Genomic DNA, 12354 nt, shown 5'->3' on the forward strand with positions numbered 1-12354 from the left:
GCTTGTTTCCAGCTGCTGGCTCAAATTAGCCTCTGTCTTTTTGCTCTGAGACTTTCAAGGTGTTTCGTGTTCTTATGTTGAGTTTTACAAAGTTCAAGTGATAACTGCTGCTCTTTTGTATTGCAATGGCCTAGGTCCAATTGGAATCTGTGTTGTTAATATTAACTGAAACTAAGATTGTAACACTTTAGTTTAGGGTCCAATTCTCCCTATTAACTAGTTGCTAATTAGCATACATATTATAGGTCCTATTAATGCCTAATTCTGCATGACCATATTCTACATTTCTTAATCCTACTCAATACGTAAACTTAACAAGTACCTTACTAACTATTAATAAGCAGTCATTAGGAGTTTATTGAGGCAAAAGTTGTAGTTAATAGTGAGAATTGGACCCTGATCTAAAGTGTGACCACTAAAATTATTAAACATAATTTTGGGTAATTGAAATAAAGCTGAAATAAAATAAAATATAACATGAAAAACTTAAATTAAAATTTAAGAAATGTTGCCTTGACACCTAACTGAAATAAATATGTTTAAGTTAAATACTTAAATCACTCAAACTAAAACTAAAATAAAGCTATATAAAAATATTTTAAAAAGACAAACGCACATAAAATTACTTTAACTAAATTAAAAAAAAAAAACAAGCTAAATTATAATATGATTAAATACTATAATAATACTAAATTTAGACTGTTCTGCAGACTTTTTCCCACATTAATAACTACTGTAGGTCCAAATTTAATCTGCAAAATGATATATGTTTTTAATTCAGTAATTGAAATAAAGCTGAAATAAAATAAAATATAAATATTAGATTAATTAAACTGAAATAAATTAGTTTAAGTTGAAGTAACTGAAAAAAAAAAAAATATATATATATATATATATATAAATCTAAAAACTAATAAAATTGCTAAAATTGAAAAGGAATTCAAACTGAAAATGCAGTATAATATACTATGTATAAAAGTATATCATGGGATATAATAGGATTATGGAACAAGTGAAACATTTTGTGACTGAAGGCATTTCAAATCTGCTAAATATTGTATTAAATGTGAACCCAGTTATAGAACGTGGACCCTATACAGTAGTTCGTATTAGCATTGGAACTAAAAAGCTTTGAATAGCTTATGTATTATGTATTAACCCCTTCAAAAACAGTTTAACTTTCTGCAGTATTTATTGCAGCGTAAACAACGCCTTTATTTTACAATCTCATCTTTGCGAATATGTTTGACACTGTCACGAAGTTGAGAGGATGCCAGCAACTTGTATACGCTTTAGTTTTGATGCCATTTGAAGTGTCCACTCACTCTGATATGTTCTGACTGCTACCCTTTCGCAGTAGCGGCACTGGCCGAGTGCCCACCTTGGCCTTGGGCATCTGTCATATTTGGGCCTTGACTTTTTGTCAGGAACCAAGTTAATGTAGCTTCTTGACCGTTGATTCGGGAAAGGCAAGCCCAGTGAGCTGCAAAAAAATAAAAGGAAAGTTTACAGGCGACTGGGTAATTGTTATTATGAAAATTACATGAATGTCTTTTTACATTACATATATGGGACAACATTCCATACTAGCATAGTAATGTGCAATGATTATTGTGTTTAAAGGGAGGTTTGATCAATAAAGTACCAACAGTGTGAAGTTGGCATCGCACTGCAGGAAGAACTTTTTTAATTAACAGGTAATACTTACAACATCACTGGAGACTGGGAGGATGTGGATGTTGATTTAACGCCTCACGATCACAGGATCAAGTAAGGTGATATTCCGTATTCGTTGAGCTAATCAACAGTAGTAGGATTGGTGATGCTGGCATGGTATCTGACCCTAAAGCCCAATGGCAGCCATTTCACTGCACCAGCTTTGCCAGTTGTGAACAGAGAATGCTGTCTTGTGTTTTTCCTCACTTCCTTACAGATCTTGTCAGAGATATTTCTTGTTGGAGCTAGATGTAATAAACAAATTGAGAGGTGCTTAATTAAGACCAAAAAGTTCAATTGACAAGTTTATGAAGTGTACCATCTTATTTATATGGGAAATTATGGAAAAGCCTAAGATTATTTAGCATACTCAAATTCATGTATAACTTTGATGAAAGGTGTTGATCCACTTCAAGTGTTGACTACTGTATTTAAATATATTTTAAAATGTAATTTATTCCTATGATGGCAAAGCTGAATTTTCAGCATCATTACTTCAATCTTTAGTGTCACATGATCCTTCAGAAATCATTCTAATATGCCGATTAGCTGCTCAAAAAACAATTCTATCTCAGGTTTGCTGGCTACATTTTTTTAGTGGAATCGTGATAAAAAAAAAAAAATCATTGATAAATAGAAAGTTCAAAAGAACAGCCTATTATAAATGGAAATCTTTTCCAAATGTCTTTACTGTCAATTTAATGCATAAAAGTAATCACTTGTTTAAAAATAAAATAATAATCTTACTGACCCCAAGCTTTTGAACGGTAGGGTGTCATGGTAATATTATAGTTGTGGTGTATCTTAAATTACCATAGTATTACCATTACAACCACATTAGATTCTTGAAAATATAGTCTCTTTATTGGAATCTATGGTTCCATAAAGACCCTTTAACATCCATAGAACCTTTTCATTGCACAAAAGTTTTCTTTTTATAGTGGAACACTAAGAAAAAAAGTTGTTCTGTGAAAATGTTTACTGAAAGGATCTTTGGGGAACCAAAGATGGTTATTCTATTTCATTGCTGTGAAAAAACCCTTTTGAAACCTTTAATTGTAAGATTTGTACCACTTGTTCTATTATCACTAAATCTAATCACTCTGAATGCCAACATCCACCTTGGGATTGTTGGATCTTCTCAGGGTTGCTCCGAGACAAGCCTAGAGTGTGAGAGTGACTCTACAGGCCACCAGAAGATAATTGACAAGCTCCTGCAGTGAAGACTTGTCAAATGTAATGAGCACTGATGAATCATAAGTGATTTCATCATGTAAGGATGGAGGGATCAGGGATAAATGAAGAGTAAATCTGTAGAAGGGCTGCCCACAGTCTTCCCTGAGGTATCAGGTAAGGGATTCTGCTTCATGCTGTGTATTAGAAGAGCTGTGTGAGAATTTTGGGAAGTGGGGGGCAGTGGTCTTGAGGAATCATGGGAGATGTTGACCATCACTGGCAGTAAAAAGGGAGTAATCCCACGATTATGTAAATGAGGCTGACTTTGATGCAAAGTGCCCCAGACTGGTCACTAATGTTCATGGCTCGTGAAAGGGCAACACTCCCTGGGAGAAATAACGCATGTTAGCTGAGTGGATGAAGAGAGAGAGCAAGTGAGCGAGATAGGTGGATTAGAGCAAGGAAACAAGTAGGATTGCATGGACTCTTAATGAGAGTCATAGGCGACTCCTCCAGCACAATACATTATCATATTTCCACGTAATTAGTTTGTTTTTCCACATGAAATGAAAAAGCGGGTCGACGGTGCATCCAGTGCTTGAGGGTTAAGACGGGGTACCCACCCTGCATCCACCTCTTCCATTTGAAATGAACTCTAACCCCACCAGATAATAACAACAACCCCCAACATCCATTCTGTGACCATGACACATTCATATTTGGATAAATGTAATTAATGTACAGGGAGATTAAGTTTTCTCAGTTATGGGTCTCATGAATAGTGTATGCAGGCCAATCAGTATGGGTGAGGGGCGTTTTGGGAAGGTGAGAGGATATGTTAAAGTGAGACATGAGCAGATGACTGCTGGCACTGTAGTTCTATATCAAAGCCCACGAGATGCCTCAGGGCTCTAGATTGGGACCGCTTAACTTTGAAGAAATTCACACAAGAATTTCAATTGAACATAAACGGAAATCACTTGGATACTAAAATATCTTGATTGAGGTGCATGGAGTAATTTTCCCCCTCATTAAAAAAACTTTTGGAAAAACAATTGAAGAATCATATTAGCCTAATAAAAGTCGTTTTTATTTTACTCTACATGGAGTAAGTCGTCTCATTTGGGCTGACATTATAAGATCACATGATCAGCTCAATAAATCTCTCTTCTTGTTAACCATATTATTAGACTCTTTTGCTCATGGACTAAATGAACCATGGCTGACTGTGAATATCGTATTTCTATAATGACATCAGTAAAAAAAAAAGCTAGCTTTAAAACATTATCTTCTGCATCCACACCACAAGGTGTCAGTGTAAATCAGTTTCCAGTTAAACATCGCTACAAAAAAACCCAAAAGATTTCATAGACTTTTACAATAAAATTTTATCATATATAAAAAAGGGAGAATGTTATTTGTTTCTTTTATCACTGGCGCACTAACTTCTTCATTTGGAAAGGGTGTTTTTCTTGGTTGATTTGCATTCAACTATACGTCGAATTGGCGAAAGATGCGGCATAAGTCGTGTGTTGTGTTCTGAATAGAGGTCTGATGTGACAGCCACGCACAGATTTACCAGCGGCTACGGTAGCCGCGTGTCTCCTCTAGTGCGCGCTGAAGTAGCAGCACAGTAACTTTGCATTAGAGAGAATGGCTGGAGTAAACTTGGCCACTGTCCTAGCGTCATGCCTCATCACTTACCGCCTAAAGAGGATGAAAGCTTCCGCTTTTGTTTTTTGGAACATGTTAGAATAAATCTTAGATAAAGCGCATTAAACTTTGTCTCTGTAAAGCGCATTAAATTTAGTCTCCGTAACTGGGTGAAAATACAGGCAGAGAGGCCTTATACTAATTGTATGCAAAGACATATTATAAGAATCTAGATTGTATAGTAGGATTGTTTTCATAGATGAGATTTATTGATGTAATACACTATAGTGTGCAAATAGGTCAAATTTGAACTTAAAAATCATGAATATTATGGACATTTCAATAAAAAGGAAACCAATTAGCCACAAGTTACGAGTCCACAGTTTATAAATAAACCAATGCAATCTCACTTATTGTTGCAGATTTGGTCTCACCAGAACTGGAGAATCTTGGCGGGGTGGTTTGCGCAGACAAGGGCAGCGTGGCGTGGGTCCAGAGCTCTGGCCACCCCCCAGTTCAAGCTTAATCACAGTCTCTGGTCAGTACAAGACCCTTTCCCTTTCACAGCCAGCTGACATCAGAGCGGTCTGGGACAGGGGAGCAGGGCTGGCTGCCATCCGCATGGCTCTGCCTCTGTCCCTGGCTGCTCGCGCATGCCAGACAGGTGTGTAATCTTCAGTTGGAGACGATGGAGGATGGTAGGCACTTCAGATCAGCACACATAGCCCTGGCAAAGAGGGGGTCTGGGTGGGGAGGGGAGGAGGAGTGGGAGGAGCTGCCAAAACCACAAGCACAGATTGTGTGGGAGAGCCAAGCCTGGGCCTGCCAAGCCTGGGTGACCTAGTCGCTATCTCTGTCCAGACGCTGGGTGTCTCAAGGTGTCAAGTGGCTTGAGTATTTGTGTACAATCAGAATGTAAATGCTTCTTAGGTTATGCTGTCCATGCAAAGAAAGGAGGCTGACTCATTCTAATTTAAAACAGCGAGGACAATGTTATACAGACAGTACAACCAGAATACATCACAAGCTCAAAATTGCAAGATCATCAAAAGCCATTACTCCACTGACATTTTGTTTTTCTTTGGGATATACTGTATCTAATATAATATTTTAGCACAAGCATATGTTCACCCTAAATAAAAAGAAAAAAACAATACAGTTGATACACTTAAAAGACTGATCATGTGTATAAAAATAACCAAGATAAAATGTAGGTATCTTTGTTAATTGTCATGTACGTATATAATTCATTAAGGTGTGGTCAAAAAAAGGTCCATTGTCTATTGTCAATAGTGTTGAACGGACTGATTGTACCCGCGGAAGGCGATCACGAACGGACGGACCTAAATTATTATGATGTTATTTGTACTTGATAAATCTTAATGTTAACCTTAAGGTTAGGCGAATCCTGTTCTAACATTATCATACCCTTTTAAAAAACGTTCCCACATTTTTAGCAGATAAATTTGTTAGCTGGGATTGATTTCTCTTTATATTATGTTCCTGCAATCTATGAAATATTTGTCTTCAAATGACCTAGAAAGGATGAACTCGAGACTTTGACTCAGAGAAACCGTTATAAGTCACCACTGCGAACATGTGCTCCAAATAATATGTCAGTAATTCATGGCTACATGTCGTATACAATGTACAAATCCTATCATTATAATTACGTCTATGAGCACTCGGGGTAAGTAAATAAATAAACAGTCTGATTTGAAGGCCATGTATGCAAATGAGTGAAGAAATGTCAAATTTGCATACATTTTCGGTGACCCCCGTCGCTGTCTTCCTCCCAGCGAACGCTGCCATCTACTCTGACAGCTCGGGCCATTGTCCAAACGCCCCGTTTTGAATACCGCCTGTCAGAGTGAGTGAGTCTGATGCGAGGTGACAGCAGATACAGCCCGAATGACTGACCGGCCACTGACGCACACCAAGGATGTGCTCTGGGCCTAGCTGAAGTCCTATAAGAAATACAGAATAAAAGCCACTCAATTATGCAAATGTTTCTGTTAATTTAATCAATTACATGTTGACTGTACATCAAAAAATATACAAGTAACCTGGAGGTCTCATATGCAAAGAGGCTTTTGACTGATGCTAAAACAAGGCAGACAACAGCAATCTTATACGATCGGATGTGCATGGACAGGGTGTCAGTCAAAAACTGCATACTCAGTCATTTAATTAAACGCTATATTCAAGATCATGATTTGAGTTTAAAAATACAGCTTCCATTTAGATTTTCTTCTTCTAAAATAGTTAAAAACGATATAAGAGACGATATAAAGTCTCTGAACACACCTCGATTAAGGTGTTTTGCATTTGGATTCCCTCTGCTGGACCTCATTGGCAATGCAGCAGAATGAATCCTTGCGATTGTGCTTCATTTATTCAGACCGTCTATTATAGTCTGACTCTGATTCAATAAACAAGAAAGCAACTCGGTTCACGTCCAAGTTCTTTAACATGCATGAAGGTTTGGATTCATGGTATTTGTAATTTAAATCTGCTTAAAGTAGGCTAGCATTTCAGAAATGCAAATACGAGGACGCTGATTTGATCTGCACGATTAATATATTAATTTATGTCACAGGTCCCCACCTTGCATTACACTATTTAATTCTGAAGTCTTGCCTACAGCGAATTAATTTTACAAGGCAAATATACTGTATCAATGATAATGTCAAATTTCTGGTGGGCTGGTTGCCAGAAGAGTTTTTTTTTTTTTTTATGTACAACAAAAACATGGTTTTATTTAATTTAATGTAGGCAAACCATATGCCAGTATCTATTTACTGCATTAACAATATTGTATTAATTGTATGATTTATATATAATAATTGAAATTATATCTAAAAACTGATCAAGTTAACTTAATTTTACTACAAACAACTACTGATAATTAAAGCAAATAAAAATACTTGTAGTTATTTAATATTTCATCATTTTTTATATAACAACAACATATTTCTAAAGAACTGTGGGAGTGTGGGCATTAATATTGAGTGTTAAAATGAACTCCCTTTAAAATTAATCAACATCATTTTCGTGAGGAACCACACTTTTATGGTTGCTTCAGGACACAATATTAAATTCCTTTTTTATTGGAGTCTTTATTTGTACATTTCATAGTTTTGTTTATAATTTTCAAGGACTAGGGCATGTCACGCAACCTGTCATTGTTGGCATTTGACAAATTTGGCTGCTTTAACCAAATATGTCACAATACCGTAGAGTTTGATTGGACACGACTTGATCAAAAAATTATTTTTTGCATTTCACATTTTTTCCACTCATTCCCGACCCAACGCACTAGTTGTGTACTACAGACATCTTGCGGACTTCTGCCAAGTGCTTCGGTCTCTGCGCTCTCGGTCTGCAGAGGTGTGTGGAGCGGATGTAATTTTATTTGACTGCTGCACAGTTCACCTGAGGCGTCAGCTGCTGCCTGACACACTGAGCATTTAGAGAGCTAACACATCTATTATATATACATGAAACCCAACTTGGGCACGAACAGCAGATGTTGTCAAAGACGCAAGTTTTGTTGTCGTCTTAGCGAGGGGAATTGTATAAATAGGACACGTTGGATGCCCATGCATATTTGTATTGCTTGCAAATGGACATGCATGTGTAACACCCCAGGTAGGTAGACACAAGGCCCGGGATGAGATAAGAAACAGCAGTGAATGTGGCCGGACAGTATGGGAACGGAGATATTGGCCTCAGTTGAAGACCTGGCTGTGAGCTGTGCGGACATGAAACAGATTTCGCTCCTCAAACACAGCGTTTCTCAGCCAGATCCAGACTGTGAGTTCTCTGCCAGCCACTGTTCACAACCAGCCTGGCCACAATCACTGTAAAAACCCATTCTGTTTGTTGTGTCAATGTGCTGTACCAAAAAAAAAGAGAATAAACACAAAAAAACGTACAAGCCTAAAGTGGGAACGTTAAGGGGGGTTGGTTTGCCCACATGGGACAAGAGCCATCTCAAGCTGGACAGGTTCCCCATCATATGGCAGTCTTACACACAGCACATGGTTCTTGCTGAACATGACAGCCACAACAACTCTAAAGCCAAAGACGCCGCGCTAGTTCTCTGTGCCATTTTGGAACGAGCGGATGGCTTGTCTTCAGTTGATGACTCGAGATAGCATGCAGTGTCTTGAGTGCAGATCCTTTGTCTGAATGTTTGATGACACCGAGTCTCGAGTGGAGCCAAAGATGTCGTACAACAAAAAGAACAAAGCTGTTTCTTTCGTAACTTATGGTTTAGAAATAATATTTTCGCCATGTGCGGTCCGGTCACACTTTGAGTTTAAGGCCCATAGGAAAGAAAATGAAAACAATTAGACCACTTGTAGTATCTTAAAATAAGCGGTTTCTCCTAAAGAAAAAAGTATTATATTGTTGCCCAGAAAAATCCAGTAATGTCCCTAGTCATCTCATGCGTCTCTTTTCAAAAATGCTTCAAACTGCTTTTTTGAGCAGTCTGTGATCAAAAGTCAAAGATTTTAATATATACTGACTTTTTTTTAAACATTGAAGAGCATTTAAAAAAAAATTATATGTATATTTTAACAAGATGAAATAGTTTAAAAGCTACAAATAATTTAAATGAAAAATAATTATACAATTTAATAAAATATTAATCAAATTTAAAAGATGAAATAAAAATATTAAGGAGAAAATATTTTCAACATTAATAGTAAGAAATGTATGTTGAGCAGCAAATCATCATATGAGAATGATTTCTGAAGGATCATGTGGCACTGCTGAAAATTAAAAATATATTCAAATAGAAAACGGTTAGAAATTGTAATAACATTTCACAATATTACTGTTTAACTGTATTTTTGATCAAAATTAAAACAAAATTTTTTAGAGACCCCAAACTTTTGGATGGAAGTGTATACACACAACTTTTAAACAAAATATGTTATACATTTAAAAACATATAAAATGTTAGACAAATATCCTCAGCAGAACTCAAATGTTTCTCAAAAAATTATTGCAAGTTCAAATTATCTGAGCTATATATACTCTTATTAGTTAGTGTATTCTTGTCTATTTTTATTTATCCTAACAATAATCATCTAAGACTTAAGAATTACGGCATAATCACAAAAGAATACAGTGCGAACCTTTAAAGAGTCTAAATGACTTGCCTGCAGTGAATCTAAATTGTTGCAATAATCTCATTATTATAAGGAAGCTTGATATCTAATTACTCTTTATGAACAAATCAATAATTCAGAGGATCCGATCTGCTGAAGAAATGAAGAACACATCTTCATTTACTTCATATGCTGACAGATTTATAGTCACATTAAAATAGACCCTACAAAAGACTTGTTGCAAAATATAGTCTATACATTTAAGATTATAAATTTAACAGCTAATTTAAACATTTAAAGTGTAAGTGCGTAATTTTTTCAGTGCCACTATAATAAAAGTCATGCTAAAATAATGACTATTATCAAACCGGTTTCCCAAACACTCCCCCATCTACAGTACCATTGGTCAGTCAAACGGATAGCCCCGCCCCCAAATCATGCAATTGTTTAATATTGCAGTGCCGACAGTCACAGAGAATTTTCTGAAAATTCCCTCTTTACGAATAGCTACTAATAGCTGTCTCCATACACTAAATAAAGTATTTTGATGGAAAAAATTCTGAAAAATATTTGAATAGAAAAACATTGGGGAAAAAATTACAGCTGTAAAACTAAAACAAATATCCATCACATAACATTTGGCAAGTAGGGAAACAACAAGAACAAAGCCATGTATTTTTACCAGGGCCAAGGGCCGATTTCTAGCTCAAACGCCAAACCTAGAGGCAGGAGGAGGATGATGGGATTGCAGCAGTGGCCAGTTGGAAGCAGCATTCAAGTGGAGCTGCTGAAGCCTGATAGCGCTCCAGCCAGCATAGAGTGACCAGGGCCAAAAAAAAAAAAGAGGGAAAAAACGCTGGCCTTCTCCTGACACAAAACTTCAAAGGTGACAACACGTTCTTGCAATTTAAAAAATGCAAGATTACACTAATTCTGATGGCGTTGGACTGTCTAAACATCTGAACCTGAATCCTTTTTCTATCTGCCTATCCAGACGCTCCACCATTCCGCACCAGATTGCCAGGCCCCCTCTCTCCGCCACACATCAGTACCCAGCCTGCTGCCTGCTCCCTGAAGGATGGACCAACACCTGCTGTTGGCAGGCACTGCCTCCCCCTTCCTTGTTTCCCTGTGCACTGTCTTCATGAGCTCCAGCACTTCAGGGTGAGATACCATGGGGGAAGAGAAGGCTTTTGGGGAAAAGGAGGGGTTCTGCGAGACCCTGCTTGCTTCGTTTGGCTGAACCGGCAAAAGGTTCTTCCTCTTCATTGCCCGAAGCCCCTAGTGTTCCGTCCATATGGTTGACGCATCTTTTCTTTTCTGATTTTTTTTTTGGTCTTGGTGGAATTACTGGATGGTTGACCTGACCTGCATGCATTTAAGATGAAGGGGTGAAACTAACCAGAAAAAAAGAAGGAAGGAATAAATACAGCATGTGGTGAATACGCAGTCATGTGCAGGAGTCAATGAGCCCCCATCTTCATTGACTAATGGGTCATATTATTGTGCAATAATCCTGCTTCACATTAATTCATGGATATGGTTGTGTACTTTGTACACTGTGGTTAACAAAACTACTCTTCAAAATGAACTTGCTGGAAGAATTCTCATCCTCATGTCATTCCAAAACTGGAAAATACAAGATGATGCACAAAATTTGAAATAGCACATATTTTAATAAATAAATAAAAACAAAAGTTCTGGTCTGTTTCTCACACAAATAACTTCAGAAAACTTTATAAAACTTAATATAACACACAATTTGTTTTGCCGTTTTTCACCATTCACTTTCACTGAATAAAAAAGAGCAGTCAACAGAAGTCTGTCAAAAGGGTTTGATAAAATGATAAACTAGGCTAAATGTTATAAGGCCGCATTTACACTGCAGGTCTTGATGCCCAATTCCGATTTGTTGTTTATATCCAATTTTTTTGACGAGCAGCTTGTCTTTTTTAAAAAAGTGACTCATATTCTATATCTGCACTATACACGCCTAAAGGTCGACGAACTGATCCGGAAAATCTTAGGCCGGAAAGGAAGTAAAAACTGTGGCAATGGATGCTTTCCGCACCATCTTAGGTTAGCAAAACATTGGTCAGTCAAGTCAAGTCACATTTACAATACAGTTTGTTTCAAAGCAGCTTTACAGTGATAACAGGAAAACGCAACAAAGTTTGTTTTCAGAAGAAAATAGCGTCACAGTCCAGCTTAAATAAGTTCAGTGATGTTTCATTTTGTTATAAAAAAGTTATTAATTTAGTTCATCTATATATAAAGCCGCTCTGGAGAAAACCGTGATGTCATCGTCCAGCTCAGGTCAGTTCTCATATAATGCTGTCAATGCAGGCAGATCAATATTATTGTTGAATATTAAATTAAATGTTAAATGTAATGTCCCCTACTAAGCAAGCCAGAACCCAATGGCAACAAAGGTGAATAAAGGCAACAGTGGCAAGGAACCAAAACTCCATCAGGTGACAGGATGGAGAAAAAAACCTTGGGATATCCGATCTGTCCGCTTACACGGCAGATGCAAATGCACATATCCGATTCATATCAGATTAATTTTCACATATGAATGAGGCCTGAAACCGATTGGAGAATATCAGAATCAATCCATGTGCTTTTTTTCTTCTTACACGTCCACGGGTCATGTCCGATCTGTGCCACATGGGAGGAAAAATCT

General features: G+C 37.1%; 1 protein-coding gene across 1 annotated transcript in view; it reads right to left on the reverse strand.

Moving 5' to 3' along the window:
* The window catches only part of frem1b (Fras1 related extracellular matrix 1b), a 46449-nt gene that overhangs the window by 25792 nt on the left and 8303 nt on the right, over positions 1–12354 (reverse strand). Inside the window, exons 2-5 of the mRNA XM_079592155.1 lie at positions 6310–6512; positions 4980–5320; positions 1709–1961; positions 1326–1483 (exon numbers count right to left, since the gene is read on the reverse strand). The gene's annotated coding sequence lies outside the window, so the exon portion shown is untranslated. The remainder of the gene's footprint in view (positions 1–1325; positions 1484–1708; positions 1962–4979; positions 5321–6309; positions 6513–12354) is intronic.

This window comes from Phoxinus phoxinus (assembly GCF_949152265.1).
Source record: "Phoxinus phoxinus genome assembly, chromosome: 20".
NCBI lineage: Eukaryota > Metazoa > Chordata > Actinopteri > Cypriniformes > Leuciscidae > Phoxinus > Phoxinus phoxinus.